Source organism: Cuculus canorus, chromosome 4, assembly GCF_017976375.1.
Source record: "Cuculus canorus isolate bCucCan1 chromosome 4, bCucCan1.pri, whole genome shotgun sequence".
Lineage (NCBI taxonomy): Eukaryota > Metazoa > Chordata > Aves > Cuculiformes > Cuculidae > Cuculus > Cuculus canorus.
In genome coordinates this window covers 5,881,987-5,902,567 of record NC_071404.1, presented here as the reverse complement: position 1 = coordinate 5,902,567, position 20,581 = coordinate 5,881,987, and the positions used below count along the sequence as shown (strand labels likewise).

At 36.9% G+C, this 20,581-nt stretch overlaps 1 long non-coding RNA gene across 1 annotated transcript in view; it reads left to right on the top strand.

The window, feature by feature from the left end:
• LOC128851960 (uncharacterized) overlaps positions 1–11,914 on the top strand; it is a 61,845-nt gene extending 49,931 nt beyond the window's left edge. Inside the window, exons 2-5 of the long non-coding RNA XR_008449486.1 lie at positions 6,957–7,107; positions 10,517–10,577; positions 10,848–10,996; positions 11,362–11,914. This is a non-coding gene — a long non-coding RNA (uncharacterized LOC128851960). The remainder of the gene's footprint in view (positions 1–6,956; positions 7,108–10,516; positions 10,578–10,847; positions 10,997–11,361) is intronic.
• Positions 11,915–20,581: the final 8,667 nt, after the last annotated feature.

The window sequence follows — 20,581 nt, the reverse complement described above, 5'->3', positions numbered from 1 at the left end:
GAATCTCAAGTTATACCCTCAATACCATCATCAGCCTGAGGTACTTCATGTATTTCAGAGACTTAGATTGAGACTTAGATCATAGTAATAGTTGTTCATCTGCAGCCCTAAAAGGAACCAAAACCTACTCCTATCGTTCCAATGAAGACTGGTACATTCAAGAAGCTCAGGAAGACAGATAGTACCAGCTGTTATGTTACACCAATAGGTATTATGAAAAAAATGAACAGTTTCATGAACAAAATCCCAAATAATTTAAGTGGAAATGTGGATTGTGGTAATAAAAGACTTTAACAATCAATATCTACTTGGTAAACAGAAGAACAAATCTGATTCATGGAATACTTCCACCTTTTCTCTGGAGGAGGAGAAAGCCGCAATACTAGCAGTAACTTTAACCCATAGAGCTAAATATGTTTTCCCGAGTAAGAAAAAACGAGGCATGGATCTGTTGTCATGGCTATCTCCCACAGAAGAGAAATAAAAAGATTGTATAGTAGGAGAGGGCACCTTCTGGAAGTTGCACACATATCTGTTTATTGGGACATATATTCTCTTTCCAACTGTAGCAAAGTGAGAACTTGTACTCAGTCCAGATACCAAAATGAAAGAGATTTCTTCGTAGGCCAACAGAAGAACAACCAAACAAACCGACCTACAAGGATCACTTGAACAACTGTTTTGCAGTGTGATCACTAAGATTTTTCTAGAATTAAGTCACTATATTTATTACTTTAAAATATTTACATTGATTGATCTATGACACAGTTCACATTCCCAAGCAGGGTAATCAACTGCTCGCTGCACTCTGCCTGCATATCACTAGTAAATAATACCCACCATTTCTACAATCTGTCTCATGCAAACTCTGGAGACATGAAGCATTTCTCTTGCTGGATACGATTATCTTTCTTTCATTCCTAAGCTTGTAAGTGACTCTCCTGTGTCCAATTAAGTTCTCATTTACTTCTCTTTAGTTCTGACACCTTTTTCAGAAGGAGTTAGGTGTTTCCTACTGAGATTACTGATATAACAAATGGAGACCTAATCAGACTCCAAATATCAGGCTTCTTTTAAATTTACACCACTGTTGCCCTGAGGTAGTTCAAGAAACTATGCTTTTATCAAAAAGCCACATTGAAAGCTCCAGGGTCATCATTATCTTTTCTGGCCTGAACACTAGTTGCTGCCTTTATTTCCTTTTCTGGGTGACAGTTCTGAAGAGCTGACATTAATCATCAACAATCTCATGATGGCATGTAATTGCATATATCAAAAAAATATTCATCCTGGGGGCAACTGTCAGGGCTAGAACGCTAGATATCAATCCAATTAAATCCTAGCATGGAGATAATTGTTGTCACTCAGTCCAAGGAAGAGAATGACATTAATGCTGTGTCCCACAAGTGACCTTTACGTCACCCGGCCTCTATCAACTAATTATAAGGGATCTGAGCATATCCCATGTTTATCACACATATTCAATATACTGATCTAAAGACAGACCCTCGTGTGAAAGTAAGAATGAAAACTTTTATTCCCAAACCTAGTTTTTCTGGTTGATTCCACCATGATTAGCAATGGGTAACAAAAGTGCATTATGCTGATTTAATTCCAGCAACAGAGAAGGAAGCAGCTGAAAATTACAAGACAGAAGTGGATCACTATGTGAGGAAAAGTCACTTGAGGGAGAAAAATTGAGAAAATATATGAAAATTTGCAGTTTGGTGTGAGTTTCTGATCCCTTTTCTACACCAATACAGATACAAATGTGTGTTAAGGATAGAACGGGAAAAACTACCAACGTGTGTCTGTGAGTTGGGGCTAGTAGGGTTAATTTTTCAGCTCAAATTTCATACTGATCACAAGGGAAAGGGGAAGTAACAAAATCTGTTCCTGTTTTCCTCTGTAAAAATTTGATCACCATATTATATGTCTGTTTATTTCATTAGTAAAGGGCCTGACATCCATGATTGGTGGATGTGGAAATGAAGCTCCACCTTGGTGTGCGTGGAAGAAGTAGTTTACATGAAATTGTTTTAATGCTGTAACAAAATAGTTTTCAATATCCTTGAACTATAAATATAGGTTCTTTAATTAGCAAAGAATACTGCAATTAGCGTCTTTGCACATTCCAGACATCATTACTGCTACATTACCCATGAGCTTCCCTTGCTTCGGTGGTTTTGAATTAAGTATAGATCCCATCCAAGGTTCCTCTCTTAACTTTTTAAATTCTCTATTATCTAGATTAACATTATGACCTAGAGGATAACCTTCCTGTTTTTCCCTCCAGATCATGATTTCTTGTCTGCTACTGTAGTTTTTTTTACTTTTTGTCTTGATTAATGTATTGCCTTCAACAAATTTTTCAATTTTTGTCCAAACACATTTACGATATGTTCCAACATCATTTAAATTTATTATTAAAATGCAGTTGTTTACGACAGTTTCTAGCTCTGCAGTTTAATTGGGACTATAAATTATTTTTTGTTGCACTTAGAGATGCCATTAGTTTTTATAAAGGAGAAAAAACTTCTCAGTACACATGGTAAAGTCTCTAGGAGACAGAGGTTTTTTTAACTGTTATTCCAAAAATTTATCTATGTCAAAACTTACCCCAGAATTATTGTGAATAATTTGCAGTATGATGTTTATTTTTTTATTCTTCTACCAAAGATTGCATCTTTAGTTTCCAGCAAGCTGTACAATCATTGTACGTAATTTTTCATAGACTTTATACTTCAAATCAATATCATCGTGTCTTAATAACGTAAGGATAAGAGCTGACTCAAGACCAGCAGACTAGCTGACTCGTTCTAAAGAAGGCCTGATCCAAAGCCAAGGAGAGCCAAAGGAGCCTTGCATTTTTCTGTTATGTCACTGACTTGTGAGGGATGAGGACAACCCTAGAACTCAAGACATTTTTTGCTTTGTCCACTGAAACAGGCCTGCAATTGCCATTTGGAATAGCAGTAACCTGACCAAAAAAAAAATATAATACATAAATTTACATTTGAACTTATCAATTAAGGCTGGTTTGGTATTTTTTGAAAGGAGCGATACAGGAATTTTTTGAGTATTATTATAAACATCTATTTTTGAGGAAGTATGTTTTGCACTCTAAGAGCTTCTGTCCCCCTCTATATACTTGAAGTGGAGAATAAAATATACTCAGTCAAGCCTCTGCCTAATCTGGCCAGATAAAGCACACTCACTGCACTCTTATTCCGAGATCTCGTGGCTCATCAAGCCCAAGCACTCAGCACTGTTGCTAAATGCATTTTGTTGCAGGATTTATTCCTATGAATAGGAATTGAAGATTCAGATCCTTTGAAGATGATTCTCATCATTCAGGAAAGATCACATGCTAAAGACATTCGTACATGCATGCACAAAGAACAAAATGATATTGGCAAACCTCAATTTGGAATGCTGATATTTGCAACTTGAAAAATATTCCTGTCACAAAATTGAATGTATGCACATTATTTTACTTCTTAACTGTTAAAGTTGTATGGTGAGAGAACGTCCTGCTACAATAAATTTATCTCCAGCATGGACAAGCAATAGAGGAAAAAATATTCTTTTTGCATATCAATATATCAATACTGAAAGGCCAATACAGAAAGAGAAGAAATTCCAAAAGAAAGCTTAACAATGTTACATAGAAAGTCTCTACAAGAGCCACATTTTGAAGCACAGCTCTAAGAAGTTTTCCCTGGGTCTTTAAACATATCAGTCCCCCCTTTTTTACCTTGTTTCAAGAAATTAAACGTTTCAATAAATTAAATTAAATTTATTCCTTTTAACTTGATGCTGTCATATATGAAACACTATTGGAGAGCACCTGTCATTTTAAAACACTCTTTCTTTTGTGCTAATGAACAAAGACACTTAGATCAAACATCCTTGCTAATATCAACAATTTCAGTCTCATTGCAGTAGTATTTGGTAGGAAAACTATTATGTTTTTTCCCTTTCATTATAACATTTTGTCATGTTAATTATCATTGTGACAATTTTAATATCAAAACATATTTTGCTACCTGCAAAATGAAGTCCTTTAAGAATTGCCTTCCTCAGCCACTATTTCTCCAGCGGTTGCTCAAATACAGTTACATTCAGAATAGCTTTAAAAAGAGATTTCTGTTTACTGATAATAAAAGTTCAAATTAAATAGTAAATAAAGTACAACTTTCCAGTAACACTGTTGCAATAAATTAGTCAATAGATTTTTTTCAGGGTCTGTATACATATCCCAAAGTCTTAAGAGAGTCTGTGATTCTCATTCAGTGAAATTCACTTCAATAAAACATTTGTCTTATGAAGAGCTACATCATTGCTAATATGTAAACCATTTTTTTTCCTCATTATTGAAGATATAACTGCTTAAGGATGTACTCTAAAGTCAAAATTTTACATATGGGGAGACTTGACTGAGCTCTCAATTGTTGTCCTCCATTTCAGTTTTAATTTGAAGCAGCATCTTAATAAATAACTCAGAAAGACTGACTTCAGTGAGTTTCATCTCACATTGTATGCTTGGACCTTTAATGTTAATATTTAATCGAGAAGTATCCGTAGTTCATTAGAAGGAGAGGGAGCATCCCATTCTGGAGACCATTGACTTCATATTGCAGTATGTGGTGTAACATTCTCTGGGTGCATATGAAGGACCAGGTAGCAAAATTCAAAGGAAAAACACCCCTATGGACTTATGTCTATATAATGATGACATTGTTTTGCTTTGGTTTTCCCTATGGTGGAAACACTAAATTTCAAAATATAATTTCTAAGTCCCAGTCCTGTACCAGCTTTTCAAACTATCCTGGAGACGTCAGGAAAACATTTACCTCTTGATTGCCTGGCAAAAATCTCACTAAATAGACAATGCTATACTCATACCAAAGTATGCTTGGTATTTCTTTGGAGGGGAAAAGAAGTATCTTCAGTAGAGAGTAGAAATCACTTTCAGGGCACTAAGTCCATCTCACAATAATGCTTTTAAAACCAATGTACTGAATGTCCAAGCAAAACAGAAAAAGAAGAAACAAAATAGGCAGCATGTAGGAAGAAAAAAAGGAAATTTGAGAGTGAGTGACATGGGGAAACTACGATGTGTAATTCAGTTGTTGTTTGTGATAACCATCTTTACACGGGAAGGGAGTAAATGGTTCTCCGTGTCTGCTATGGATAATAAAACCCTTATGTGTAAAATGGGAGATTTCAGTTAACAGATCTTCTACTACATAAGCATGATTCTTCAGCGATGAAGTCAGTCAGCACAACTCTCACAAACAGCATTTACCACTAATCAGCTGTAAAACTAGTCTGCCCTATCTTTACTCAAAGACACATACTTCAGTCATTCCAAAAGAAGGGGTTGTTCATATGTAACAGTTTAACTCACATTTGAGATGTGTATCCCAGGGATTTAGCAAAATTTGGGGAGTAGACACATACTTCAGTCATTCCAAAAGAAGGGGTTGTTCATATGTAACAGTTTAACTCACATTTGAGATGTGTATCCCAGGGATTTAGCAAAATTTGGGGAGTAGGATTTTAGGGGACATTTTTGCTGAAACAAAGAACAAGGCATTTAAATACCTTTATCTGTCCTGCCCATAGTAGGGACAAACTGTAACAAATAAAAGTAAATTCCCTCTTCTGCCTACTCCTAGTGCTTGCTTCCACCCACAAAAGACATTAACAATTTTAATTCAGTGATAAAAATGTCTTTGGAACTCGTTCAGAAGGATGTAGTAGAGAGGCTTATCAGTAAATCTAACCTACGATCTATAAAAAAACTGATCTCTTGTTCAAAATCAGAGAGAGGATAGAGGGCAGCAGTAACACAGCAGAATGTCCCTCGTAGCATAATATTAAAAGAGTTGTAAATCTCATTACAACAGATTTATTTCTGCCAGTTCTCTTGTCTTTAGTGTTCTTTCGCCTTTTTCACATTTACTGCATCCATGTAGTGCTTAAGGCAACAAAATGTGGGTATGAGCAGAGGCAGACTAATTCCATCTCAAATTCAACAATTCCTCAATCCAACTTCAATATTTTTCTGTAAAGTCCTTGTGGAGAGCTACTGCATTTTGGTCTATGAGAACTATTTGTTCCTGCTGAAAGAATAACATATACCGCTACTGAAGCAAAAAAAGTCTTTTCTGAATGAATTTATGAATAAAATATATCTACTTGGAAGCTTAAAGATAAAAGAAACTCGAAACTGAAATATGACTTCTGGGCCTTAGAGAGAGAAAAAAAAATTACACTCTACTGTGACACTCAATGATAACAAAAGACAGATCCACACTCCACAGTTATTCATTAGAGCTCTTTGGTGTTGTGTGTTCTTTTGCTTTTATAGAGAGAAAGGTTTGCTAGTATTAGATGAAAGAGACTTGTAACTTTTCTATACAGTGCGTGCATTGATTTTTTTGTGCTTTGGGTACAAGGATCAAATTACAGTATTGAGTTTTATACAATACTTTATGTCATGTTACTTCTCTGCAACCCTTCACCTTCCTGGAGTACTCAAGTTGCTTCATGTGGTCCCCTGGGGGGGGTCCACCATGTTAACAGGCATGACAAATCCCATGGAGACATACAAGCATTTTATCTTCAGATATTGTGCCACATGGGATCTGTGGATAGCTTTAGACTGGTAGAAGTTGTTGCAATTTTAATGAATATATAGTGAGATTTTCTGTGTCTTTGCAAAGATTGCTGTTACACGCATGTCCTCTTCTTAGAGAACTTAATCATTCCTTCTCATTTCTTTCGAGTATGTTTCTAAGGACAAGAAATTATGTTGACTGCTTTTCTGGATGGGTAAATTAAGGCATATGCACATCATAGGTGCACTTCCAGATTAAGGTATTTAAATGTAGATGTCAAAATGCATGTATTTGTGTGTCATCTAAGTGTCTAAATTCTCATTACAGCCCATATCCATCTAGCCAGTATGGACAGTTGAGGCTACATACTGCTCAGATAATCAAATGGAAGCATCCACATTGTCTAAAATATTTTCTTAAACTTCTTTGCATTAAGTAGAATTCTACCAGCTGTAACAGCTTAGATACATAACGTAAGGTAAGTAGACTCCTATATTTAGAAGCTTTAATCTGTGAATTGAATCCCACCAAACTAGTACATGTCAAATACATGACAGAGGGCAGAGCTGTGCAGAAATCATAGAGTCATAGAATCACAGAATTGTAGAATCATTTGGGTTGGAAGAGACCTTAAAGATCATCCAGTTCCAACCCCCCTGCCATGGACAGGGACACCTCCCACTATTTGTGGCTGCCCAAGGCTCCATCCAACCTGGCCTTGAACACCTCCAGGGATGGAGCAGCCATGACTTCCCTGGGCAACTTGTTCCAGTGCCTCACCACCGTCATCATGAACAAATTCCTCCTTACGTCTAGTCTAAATCTGCCCCTCTCCAACTTGTAGCCATTGCCCCTCGTCCTACCACTACAAACCTTTGTAAACAGTCCCTCCCCAGCTTTACTGTAGGCCCCCTTCATGTACTGGAAAGTCACTATACCAACATTAATTAACCTAAATATCTCACCAGGTAACTATGCTAATTCCACTATTCAGCTCAGATAATTCATCATGCTAGGTAGATTTCCTTGATGCTACAGATAGAAAATATCTTTCTTCAGGGAATATGCCATTGAAAAAATCATCTCCTAACTTTTAAAGCATGTTAAATATCACTGGCATGAAACTCATGCCTACTTTTTTGCATGTGTGTACTGTCTTGGCTGAATTTCCCAAGGATGATTAGATGATGAAAAGGACTGAAACAGAATCACACATAATAGATTATACAGGAAGGTTCTTTAAAATAAAGAGTGAACTTGCTTTAACATTCCCAAAATATTTTATGCAATCCTTACAATAATACTTAGAAGACAATTAGGATAACATGTTTGAAATGAAAATGTCAGGGAAGGGTTAATTTCTTTCTGTAATCTGTGGAATTTTTTCCGCATGCCCTAGGCAAGCCTCTATGCATGTTACCAAGGTCCTAATAAGATCTCTGCAACTTCTGCAAGATTAATTTCATTCACAGTTAAATATCTTCAAAACACTGATCACCTCAAGTTTGGTTTTGGTTGGTTGGTTTATTTTTTTCCCCAGACCTACAGAGATAAATTTGTATTCGTTTTGATTAATTAATCTGTACTGTTTCTGAATCTACATTAAGACCATGTTAATTTTGCACAGATTGACCCCTTCAGTATGCTGCATATAAAAGGGGTTTTGGATGTCAAAGTCGGATGTATGTATCAAGACAGGCATCTGCTCAGATGAATCCCCACCCATCAACATAGCTCTACCTCCTCCTCGTATTTTGCATCTACTTGTAAGCAATAATCAGGACCAGTGTTAATGAGTAAGATGAAATGATGGGCAATCACTACAATGCTACTCAGAGACATACAACTGCCTCATAGTTCTGTAGTCAGGGTACCTCCAATGCACAGCTGAAGCAGTTTCTTCCCTATTTCCAGTTACTTGATGTCTATTGGTGCAGTGACAGCTCTGATTTTCTCTGTCTTATAGGAACAACAATTACAAGTTGACCTTTGCCATATTTTCCAGGACACTAATTTATCCCATCCATCTTAGGCTGAACTTAGAAAACCTCAAGTAGAGGTCACAAGGCAGATGATAGATTCTCAAAATTGGATATATGCCCCTTAAGCCGTAGACCAGGTCAGAGCTAGTTCTCCGTTTCTGAATTATTAATTCCTTTAAATAATTAGCAGACATGCCACTCAATTATCCTTGATTTTTGCATCCCATTTAAAGGTCACTAGGTTTTAGACTCATCCTTAATTTGGCATAAAAATTATCTGTCCTTCCCAGCTCTGGCTTTACATCTCTGCAATCTGAAAAGCACAAAATTAACTTTGACAATGTTAACTATTTAGTACAGAGGAAGTTGGCTTTATACATCCTTTCTCTGCATTCACTCATCTTAAAAGACATTGATAAATTTTCTAAATTTAGAGAAAAGTGTTTTAAATAAAAGGTGCCTCCATTCTTCTCTTCTCTTCTCTTCTCTTCTCTTCTCTTCTCTTCTCTTCTCTTCTCTTCTCTTCTCTTCTCTTCTCTTCTCTTCTCTTCTCTCTTCTCTTCTCTTCTCTTCTCTTCTCTTCTCTTCTCTTCTCTTCTCTTCTCTTCTCTTCTCTCCTCTCCTCTCCTCTCCTCTCCTCTCCTCTCCTCTCCTCTCCTCTCCTCGTTGTGCATATTTCATTATTTATATTTACTGAATATATCTGGAAAAAAAGGAAAAGTAATACAGTGAAAAATCTTGCTATCCTGAATTCTCTCCTCCTTTATCTTTGCCACAGTTATTCAACAATAGAAAATAACCTTTTATTTAAAGTGTCCTTTGGGTCACAGTGAAATGTGATTTCTCACAGACCAACTGAGCTTTCAATATGCAGAATAAAAAGCTGAGTAATCTTAGCTATGCTGCGTGACTGATGTCCTTTCTTCATTCCTCTAGGTAACCCAAAATTAAATTGCCTTCAGTAAAAACATATGAAATATAATTAACCTCAGGGACCCTGTTATCCTCAATGTCCCTTAATTCACCTAGAACAAAGTGGAGAGAAACATTTCTTATTTATATATTCTATAAAAAAATACAGAGTTATCGAAGTGTTACTGTATCATAGGCAACAATACTGAACGGCTGTCAAACTTGTGGAGGTGGTAAGGTGTGGAATGAGGCGGCTTTGTGACATTGGATTGTTAGTTCTGTCCATATTGCATTGTGAATTGCTTTTGTAGCTTGAAACAACCTGAATTCGTTTGTGCTGTAACTCTGTCACAGACTGGGTTGGAGTTTCTGTGCACATCAGTTTTCTTCTCTGTTTGTTACCCTACTTTTCAGCTGGAGTGATAATTCTTGCTTTCCTTACTGGAGTACAGTGAAGATTAGGTAGTAACTTTATATATAAATTATGACACGATTTTCTGAGCTTACAGGTAGGTACAAAACACTGAAAAATGCCCATGGTTTGACATCTCTAGAAACAGATCATGCTAGTCTGTAACACTACTGTTTACAAGAAGATAATGACTTTGCAGAGCAATACCAGGCTATAAAGAGTTGGTTTGCTACCTGTTAGAAGGAAGGACAAAGCAACTAATTTGGAAATAGTTGGTCTAGGTTTAAAAGTTTAAGTACCAGTTATTCCCATATTTCCTTCTTGCATTTGGTACCTTTCCTAAAACGTAAGTAAATCCTCCGTCTTCAGTCTTAGAAAGCCCATCAACTTCATATAGATTTCTTGCTTTTGGACCAGGAAAAACAGCAGAAGATTTTTGTCCCTTTGGGATATTGTTATCATGTTTTTAATTATTGCTATGGCAAGCAATCTCTTAATATTCTGAATTCATTCACATCTTTAGACAATAGCTGTCAGTGTGCTCTTTATTTGCACCCCACTTACTGTTTGAATTTCCACAGGGCTCAAGTTCAGTCAAATACCCAAGTAACACTAAATGGAGATGGTTGCAAAGAGCCACAGGTGAGTCTATACAGCTAAGGAGATCATAATGTCAACAGTGAATATTGTAAAAGTCACTAGTCTATCTGTAACAGAAGCCTAATTACTACTACAGTTAGCTTTCATTCATTAAAGCAAAGAAAAGCTTTCCCAAACTCTTTTGTTCAGCACAGTGTCATGAGCTCACCACAGAGTTATCCTTGCAGTTTACTTTGAATCTTGAATTAGTAGAATTAATGTGCGTGGCTGTTCTCTCATATCTGTTTGCTTTTTCATTTACCTTTTCTATAGCCACTCAGAAGACAAAAAGAGAAAATCACATATAAAGTACAATTCAATGCTTAACTGGTCTTTGAACATCTTCTTTAATGACATTAAGGATACTTCAAAATAATCGGATTCTTCAGTTACTGGAGTGATGAGGGAAAGAGAAACTAAAGGTAAGTGAGTAATTCCAGTGTTTCCTGCAGAGAACTCCATTCCTATATAAATCAATAATAATTTCCAACAGGGTGTTCCTAAAATTATTTATTTTTCACTCTCTACCTAAAAATATATTTAAAAAGAATTCAAGCAACTGCTGTGCCCATGGAGTTTAAGTAGTTATCATTCAGAAACACAAACCCTAGAGTCACAATTAATTCCTCACTCTGGCATGTAGTGCTTGAATACATAGATATAGAAGGTACATTACAGAAAACACAGATGAAAGAGGGGTCACACAGAATGTTTGTGCCTCATTTATGGAGGTAAGCCAGAAATCTCAACGTGTTCTCTGATTCAGTTCCATGTTTATTCTTTACAGGATATATACAGGGGTCTACACTGTCCTACAAGGAGCCCGAGATGAATGTCTTTCAGATCCTATCCAACCTTTCAACAGACACTATGAGAGCCCTTCTAAGAAGGATATGGTTGTACACTGGCAAGAAAAAAAAAAAAATCCAAAATCACAATTTTCTTGTTTGGTTGCAAGACTTAAGTTTTCTGAGATTCAGAACTGCATGTTTGTGAAGTCTGAACTTGAGCCTGAGCTTGTGGCCTTGTTCAGGCTACCGTGGAGATGTAGAAGTAAAGAAACTAATTTGCTGTCTCAGGGAGACCAAAACTAACAGCAACATATGGGCCATGCTTCCAAATTCCCTTTCCTTATTTCCTCTGTTGGCAAATGCTGCCTATCTAATACCTCTATCTGTAATTTTTATATTTCATTACCCAAAGTGAAATCACAGCTGGGACTCACAGAAAAAGAATCAGAACAAGCCTGTCAAACGTGTGTTCTCTATCCAGGCTAGAAGAAAGGAGTCACTGTGATAGCTAAAGGCAGCAAATATCTGTATACAGCACTGTTTTCATCATGTTCCCTCATTCAGAACTTATTTTGATTTCTTCTCATATTCTGCTGTGAATAAAGCCTGTGCTTTAACTATTAAATGTACTGGGCTTGATTTTGAGACTCTTTCCTTGAACTAGATGAAAAGGGACTTCACTAAAGTCTCTAGATACAATCTAATAATTTAATACAAAAATCAAATCATGGTCTTTTTATGCATATATTAATGAATACTTATGTTTTGTATTAAGGAAATCTATATAATAAATACTGAGCAACTGGAAATCTTTGAAACAAATCTAAAACCAACAAAATACATAGTTCTAAACTTAAGAAGCAAAAGAAAACTTATGGAGGGTTGAGTGAGCAGGAATTGTTCTCTCAAAGACAAAGTATAACGTAGTACTACCTATATTAACTCGGTTTTGGAGAGTATTTTGGTGTTATAACCCCCCAATTATCTGGAAGAAGGGCTTCAGTGATACAAATCTTTTTATAGCATCAAGTCTTGGAACACTTTGAACTCATATTGCAGGACGTTTTCTCAGCAGTCTGATTATTATCTTTTATGAACCAGCTTTATTTGAAGGATGTTTTCTGCACTCAGTTTCACTGTGGCTTAGGCTCTGGAGAAATTCCATTACATTGAGCATCCTGGGATTTATTGAGTAGAGAGTCTTGTGGAGGGTAGGACTTTGGCTTTGTTTTTAATACTAGTACTAGTAAGGTGAAACTCCCACTCCCCTATAGACAGGAGTTTTATCCACTACTGGTTAGGAGTATTATTTATGACTTACACCATGTAACTTAGCAGCTTTAACTTCATTATGTTTAGCACAGCACACACAGGGAGAATAAAATGACAATCTGCTCTTTGAGCCACAGTTCTTGCAAAGACATATCAATCACAAAGGCAGGCTTCATTGAGGCAGCCTCACCCTCCGAAAGAGTGAAGCAGTGATAGTAATTTCTTGAAACTGATGAGGGATTAGTTCAGTAAACTTTTATACTGTCTGTCCCTCAAATATTACAATTTTTCCCCTTTACTTACCTTAAAGAAAACATGACATCTGCATCAACAAAATGGATCTTATAGTCTTTCAAAAATGAGCTCAATAGAATATGCATTGCATGTGCTGGTAATTAATTCTGTGCTAGTGAAATCTTCAGGGCAAGCAGAGGCTTTTACAATGTACGTGTCTACCAGAAAGGGTTCTCGGTTAACATTGGACTCACTCAGCAGCATTGGTAACATAATCTAAATAATAATAATGAAAATAGTAATGATAAAAAAATAGTTTTATAGGTTTACAACAAATAAGAAGGTGACAGAAAGTGAGGATCTGAGAATTCACTAACTACATAATCAAAATCAGTAGTGATTCTAATGGTTTTCAGATCAAGTTGTAAGTACAGGCCTCACAGTTTGTATCCAGAAATCTCTGGCAGAGAAGGTGTAAAACTGAGGGATTAGATCCTCTGGTGTTGGATGTATAGCTTTAATTTTCCCCACATTAAAGCAGGATGCCAATAAGACATAATTTAAAAAAAATGTTCAGGAAGTACTTCAGATAAATTTAAATTAAAATCTCATTTTAATATATTTGTGTTTCTTGGAAAAAATGGCTTAATTTGAAATTATGAAGAATATTTAATTTAAAACTTCATTGAGACACACAGTCTTATTTCTTTTGTTTCTTTTCTGTTTTCTAACTACTAACTCTGTATGATCAGTGAAAATGAGAAGACAGTCCAGTGACATCAATAAAAGGGCTGGTAAGTAAAAGAAGTCACCCTGCTAAATGCAAATCATAACAAGTCAAAAAAGTCTTCTAACTTTTCTTTTCAGACATGAAGCATTACAGTTTGCCTGTTGTTCTGTGAGTTTTCTATCTCGATTTTTCTCCTTCCACCTGCTCTAAGATATGAACAAAACAAAACAAGGATGCTCTTTTGGGATGAATATTTACTGCCATGAGGAAATCAGGCTTCAGTGTATCACAAATGTGGCATCATTTATTCAAAAATGCTTTGAAAAATTGCATTCTCCAGATTTTCTGCATAAATAAGAAGGATCTGCTTGTTTTATAACTGAACTGACTCCTATGAAGCACGAGTCATGCTCCCAAACTATCAATTCAAGGGATTCATTTAGAGCCAAGAAGCTTTAAAGCTGTCTTGTTGACAGGAAGCATATTTTATAGTCTTTCACTTATCCCATTGTGTAGGAAGCAATTCTACACTGGTAGTTTAACCTTCAACCACAAAGAGCAATTGTTCTTCCCATGAAGCCTGTACTGTTTTAAATTCAGGAATACACAAAAGAAATTATTAATAGATGAAGTTACCAAAAAGAATGGTATTCTTATAACAAGCACTGTCAGTTAAATGCAGACGAATATTTCTTTTAAAAGTATAAAATAGCGAAAGTTTGGCGGCTGTTTTGGGTTTGGGGGCTGTTTTGTTTTATTATTTTGCTCCCTGTTTCACTTTTCTGAAATCCAGTTATTTGGTAAATCTCTGCAGATCTAATTGGCCAGACAACGTTCAGCTGAAAAACATACATCAAACTAATGTTTGTTGAATTATTTCTGAAAGACAGTCACTAATATTATAAAACCTGCTTATTGATGGTAGAAGGAAGTAGCAGCCGAAAGAGTAAATATCAAATTCTACAAGATTTATTGGATCATATACTAAGGAATGTCAAGACCAATGTAGGAACAGTGTTGGAAAATGTGTCACATTCTAAACCTCCTTATTGCAGGAGAATATATTTCTCAAGGACATTTCACATGAAATTATATTTTTGCTGCCTCTGTTGTTCCAAACCAGAGTGTCTTTTTGGGGTCCATCCAGTTCCTGGGAATGAGGACACTGTTTTGGCAGCTCTTGTTGCTCTGAATCCTTTTGTCGCCCAGAGTCCTGGTATCCCTAGGCAGGCTTCCCCATCATTGAACTGGTGTGGAAATAGTGGACAATGCTTTCACCACATCTTCCTCCAGCCACTTTATGGGCAGACCCATTTTCTCACTCCAGAAAAAAAAAAAAAAGGGATGAGCTAGGTGCTTAATAGAGATGAGATTTTAAGCCTGTGAATCTGATTTTCACACAAATATCTTACTTCTTGTTGCAAGTCAACAAACACAGCAGTGATAGAAACAAGATTTAAAACATACTGTCTCCCTGACTATTTCCCATAGGGTACTTTTGGCAGATTACTGCTCTGTGTATAGATGTTGTAAACTCTCCTGAAAGCTTTAATTCTCCTCAAGCAATGTGCAGTTAACCTAGACACTAACTCAGCAGTATAAATTACAGTCTCAGAGCAGAACTACAAGTGCAAGTGTGCCTGTACCTCAACAACTTTCTGAGCAAGGACTGACTTGTCTAAGATAAAACTCCACTAAGAAATACTAGATTTTGGAAAGACCATTCTGGAAGTTGAGCTATGCCAGTATGAATGCAGGAGGGGAATATCCACAGAGTATTAAGCAGCGATATATGAGCAACAGCAGACAGGTATTTAATTTAGGCTCCAAGGCATTTATACTTGGTAATTGAGCACGCGGAGAGAAAGATTCGTCTTCATTTAGATCCAGTCGTATCCTCTTGGGAACTTGACTGATACTAAAAATATGCTTTTGTGAGTCTAGTCACACTTATAAGATAGGGGCTAATATCCTCTGGCCGATTTATACGTCCAGCACTGAGGTTTCCTGCATACATATTGATGTCATTGGAAGTGCATGGTTCTTGATCAAGCTCTGGTCCTGTGCAGACTGATTGTATTTCTGCTTTGAGCTATGTGTAATTGCACAAGCAAGCAACGTAACCCAAGAGCATCTATAGCAGAAACCTTAATATTGAGGATCCAGACAAGAATTTCAGGAACATCCTTTAGAATAACAACAATAAAATGCCCACAATTGGATGTACAATGGCAGATGTGCTTCTGGAGTGTGTCTTTGGTTTATTTTCATCTGATAGAAAGGTCAGCCGTTACCTGCTCTGACAATCTGGAAGAAGTTAATGGAAGATTCGCTTCAGAAGCTTAATCCTGATTCAGCTAAAATGGTAACAAACAGAATGGTATGACTAAGGTGTCTTGAACGATGTGCTAGAAATGAGAAATATAAACCGAGACATAGAAGTAATTGTCCTTTGCAGAGCAGAACAGATGTCAGCAACTGCTCTACAGCTGGGCATTGGTCTTGGTCAAAAGGGATATAGAAATATTTGTACCCTCAGTAACAGAGATGTTTGGAAAACCTGGTCCAGGGGCTGGAAGCATTCCAGATTAGGCTTGGTGACACAAAGTAAGTGAATTACAACACAAGTTTGGGTACAACTATGAATCAGATATCTAAAGCAGATGTAACAGATAAGGGGAATCCAGTCCTAGAACCCACCCATAACTGAAAAGCTTTAATTGCTAAAAAGATGTGATCATCCTCTATGTCTAAGGACTTGCAAATGAGCATCTGAGTCAGTCAGAGAGATTTATTGTCTCTGCTCCTTCTGTTGCTTCATATGGGAATTCCTGGGTCATTAAGTCCAATCCCTTGTTGCAGTGTCTCACCATAAAATCCATTCAGAAATTTATTGAGGTCGTGTTAAAACTAATTAAGTGGTACTCCTGCTTCCCCAGTTCACGTGGGAACACTCCCAGGACCAAAATGTTCTGATAGTCAGGAACCTTTTTACAAGATGCAGCCTAAATATATTCTAGGTCAATTAATTTCTCTCAAGATAAACTACTCTACCACTCTCCTGAAACAAAAAAAATGAGTCATATTAGTTTATCAATGGGACTGTTCCTTGACTCTTGGAATAAATTAAGACAGCTGAAAGTGCTGTTTCATTATTATTTCCCAAAGGATGGTGTCACTGAAAAGTCCAGGAATGTCTGCTCTGGAATTCCTATAGCAGTCCTTTCTCATATCTATTCCTCTTTCACCTATGCCCACAAGACTCACAAAAATTTTATTTTATCTAGCAAACCTAATCCATTCCCCTATGTGATTTGCAGGAATAACGCATGTTTTAAAAAAATTAAAGTAACGTGTAAAAGAACTGCAGTATTTCAGAGGAGATAATTCACTTGTCATCTAGATGACTTTAGTAGAAATCTCTAAGGCAAGATCAATTTAATTAATTCAAATTAAAAGCTATTTAAAACACGTTAATGTGTTTTGGTTAAAAAATGCTTAGAATGATTTCTGTCTTCAGGTTGTCAGCTTGAGGGCTGTAGATACTACAGTAGGTGTGAAAACTAAGAATTGGGAATCTAAGAAATGCAAGCACACGTACTAGGAATCCACATTAAAAACAAAAAAAAAACCCAAAAAACCCAAAACAACAACAACAAAAAAAGAATCTGATTTGAAATGCCTGGAATTTTTAAATTAGGCATTCTTTATATTAAAAGAAAGGAATGGCTGAACAGAACCAGTACAAATACAAGAAGATCATTGTATACAACTAAAACATAAATGAACACAGAGGAGGAAAATCCACCTTCATATCTATCAAAACAAATAAAGGACAACAAGAAGAGATAAGAGATTGCCTTTAGCAGAGGATTTTGTCAATTACAGAACTAACCAACCATGGCTGAATAACATCCATGCTTGGATGAAAGATTACTATCACAAATCGGGCACTGTAGAAGAGCCACAAATAGCTGTGTGCTCGATTCATCAGTCATTTTACATGAGCTGAGATCGTCCCTCCATTTTCCTCATAGCCTCCAGAAAAATTCACTGCTTATGAAGCTCAGATGCCGGACTGCAGTTTTCTCATTGTGTAGCAAGAGTGTCCCACCCCACTATTTGTACCTAACACACTCTTTTTAGGAAGGAATTAGCTAATGAGATGAATCCATTTAAGTAATCTTGTTTCTGTGTTTATTCCCTGCTTGCTCTGTTTGATTGGTAAATATAAATTATAAGTTGCAAGTAGAGACTTTCCAATGTGTATGTTTTGGTACTTTCTGTTAACTACTTTCTTGCAAATAAAACAAGTCACTAAAGGCATTTTCTTCCTAGGTCTGGGTTTTGAGGTATTTAATCTAAAGGTGGGGGGACCCTCTTAAATGAAAGGAGTTTTCCCACAGACTCACTATTGGGACTATGAAGCTCTGGGATTACTACAGAATTCTCTTATGAGCTATTGAACTTTTTGTTTAATTTCTCTTTGAACCTGAGGAAAACATGCATTAACACGTTTTGCACAAAGTGACTGCACTTGAATGTATTTCACTTAGAATGAAACTGCAGAAGCACAGATTTTCAGGACATCAATGAACATCTATGTCTAAAACCTCCTTTTGACTCTCTTAATTTTCAAGAGAGTGGGTTTGGTTCTGTTAATATGAGCCAAAGATGGTATCACGGTGCCCATTCTCCTTCTGCTCCTTTTTTTGTCTGCTGATTCCTCTGTGTTCAGACAATTAATCATTCACCTTCATTTGAAACCACATGTCCTCGCCATGCCACAACCAATATCCATAATGCTGATGCACCAAAGTTAGTCTGACAGATTCAAATAACTTTAGTCAATTATCAATTTAAAATCCCTATGAAAAAATTCTAAACGCATTACTCTATGCTTGTTCAGGGAATCCTGGGATATATTCCTTCATTAATTTTACTTACTTGTAAAAGAATCCTGAAAATTTTAGTGAATGACCTGTCAGAGGAAGTAAAAACACTTCAGATATAAAACTAAAACTGATCTGTGGATGTACCCTTTGAAAGGTTTGGATGAGAGATGTTGCCACACAAAAAATAGTTTGAGAGATATCTAGGAGTGTCTTATATTTTACTTCTAGCCTTTTTCAAGGTTAGAGCAGAGCGATCTCTTTCTAAACCCTCAAGACCTCAGCAGATATCAGTGCTCCCATGAAGACCTTTTTTACTCTTGTACAATGTCAGAGTCCTAATTTTCATCCCCAAGGAACAAATGAAATAACCTCAGTAAGACCACAGACGCACAGTAAATCAAGCTGCAGTTCTCACCTCTATGGAGAGAAAGTCTAAATCATGACATTGGACAGTATCCACTGCACTTGTCTTTAAGTATCTGACATGTGGACCTCTACCTCTGAAATATTTGTTTACATTATCTTTCTAAAGAGTGGAACAAAGAGTGACTTTTAACTTTTTCTTCTCCTAACATAGACAAATAAAGCAGATTATCACATTTGTGCTCTCTTTTCTTCCTTGGCTGCAAACAGAATCTGGATAAGTAGACGAGATATCATTCTGGATGTCTAAAACAGAAGGAAGGCTTTCTGATGACTGTTTAAAAATTGTTAAGGTCTTCCAAAGGAAAATGTTACCTGCTACTACCCCCTACTTTTGCTTTCTCTAAGAACTTATTCAGTAACATAAGTAGTCACCTTGATGTGTCAGAAATACAAAAGTTAATATCACTTGGAAAAAGAAACCATCTCTTCTCAACTTGACAACCCTGAACACATGGAAAAATGCTGCATCACTGATTGCAACTTTATTGCCGGCAACAATATCTTTGCTTCTATGTCTTGCTATTACCCGGCAGCTGTGTAACCAGGAAACCCATTGAGTCAGTCAAGTATAGGTGCTCATGGGAAGCTTGACATGAGCCGGCGATTCGCACTCACAGCCCAGACCAACCATCTCCTGGGCTGCATCAGAAGAAGCATGGCTAGTGAGTCAAAAGTGATTCTGCCCCTCTTCTCTGGTATTTTGAGACCCCACCTGGAGTATTGTGTCAAGTTCTGGAATCCTCAACATAAGAAGGATATGGAACTGTTGGAATGGGTCTAGAGGGAGGCTACAAAGATGATCAGAGTGCCAGAGAACCTCTGCTACGAGGACAGGATGAGAGTTGGAGTCGTTCAGCCTGGAGAAGAGGAGGCTCTGAGGAGATCTTATAGAGACCTTCCAGTACCTGAAGAGGGCCTATATGAAAGCTGGAGAGGGATTTTTTACAAGGGCGTGTAATGATAGGAATGGCTATAGATTACAGAGGGGAAGATTTAGCCTAGACATTAAGAAGAAATTCTTCATGATGAGGGTGATGAGGCACTGGCACAGGTTGCCCAGGGAAGTTGTGGCTGCCCCATCCCTGGAGGTGTTCAAGGCCAGGTTGGAAGGGGCCCTGAGCAGCCTGATCCAGTGGGAGGTGTCCCTGCCCATGGCATGGGTGGTGTAACTAGACAACCTTTAATGTCCATTCCATTCCATTCCATTCCATTCCATTCCATTCCATTCCATTCCATTCCAGTATTAAGCATACCCTTGTTTAACTGTCTTGTTTCCATTCTCAGTACTGCAAAAAATCTTATGTGCACGTTGCATCTTTCAGGCATGGCATCTTTCCTTTCTGCAGATTCTGGATACAATGTCTTTTTTCACTTCATTGAAAATATAAGGTTTGTTCATTATTTGACCAGTTTCCAATATTTACCATGGATTACCATAACTTTTCGTATTGTATTGAAAACCAGTTCCAAAGGACCCAATGTGTTTATATATCTGTGTATATACATGCATTTTTATATTTACAATGTTGATAATGGTTCATTTTCCTGAATTCACAAGTGCTCTTGGCAGTGCTCTACTGCAATTCATCACAATATGTCACACATTAAGGAAATATGCCTTAAAATAGCTAGAGAAAATACTAATCTTGAATCCTAGTG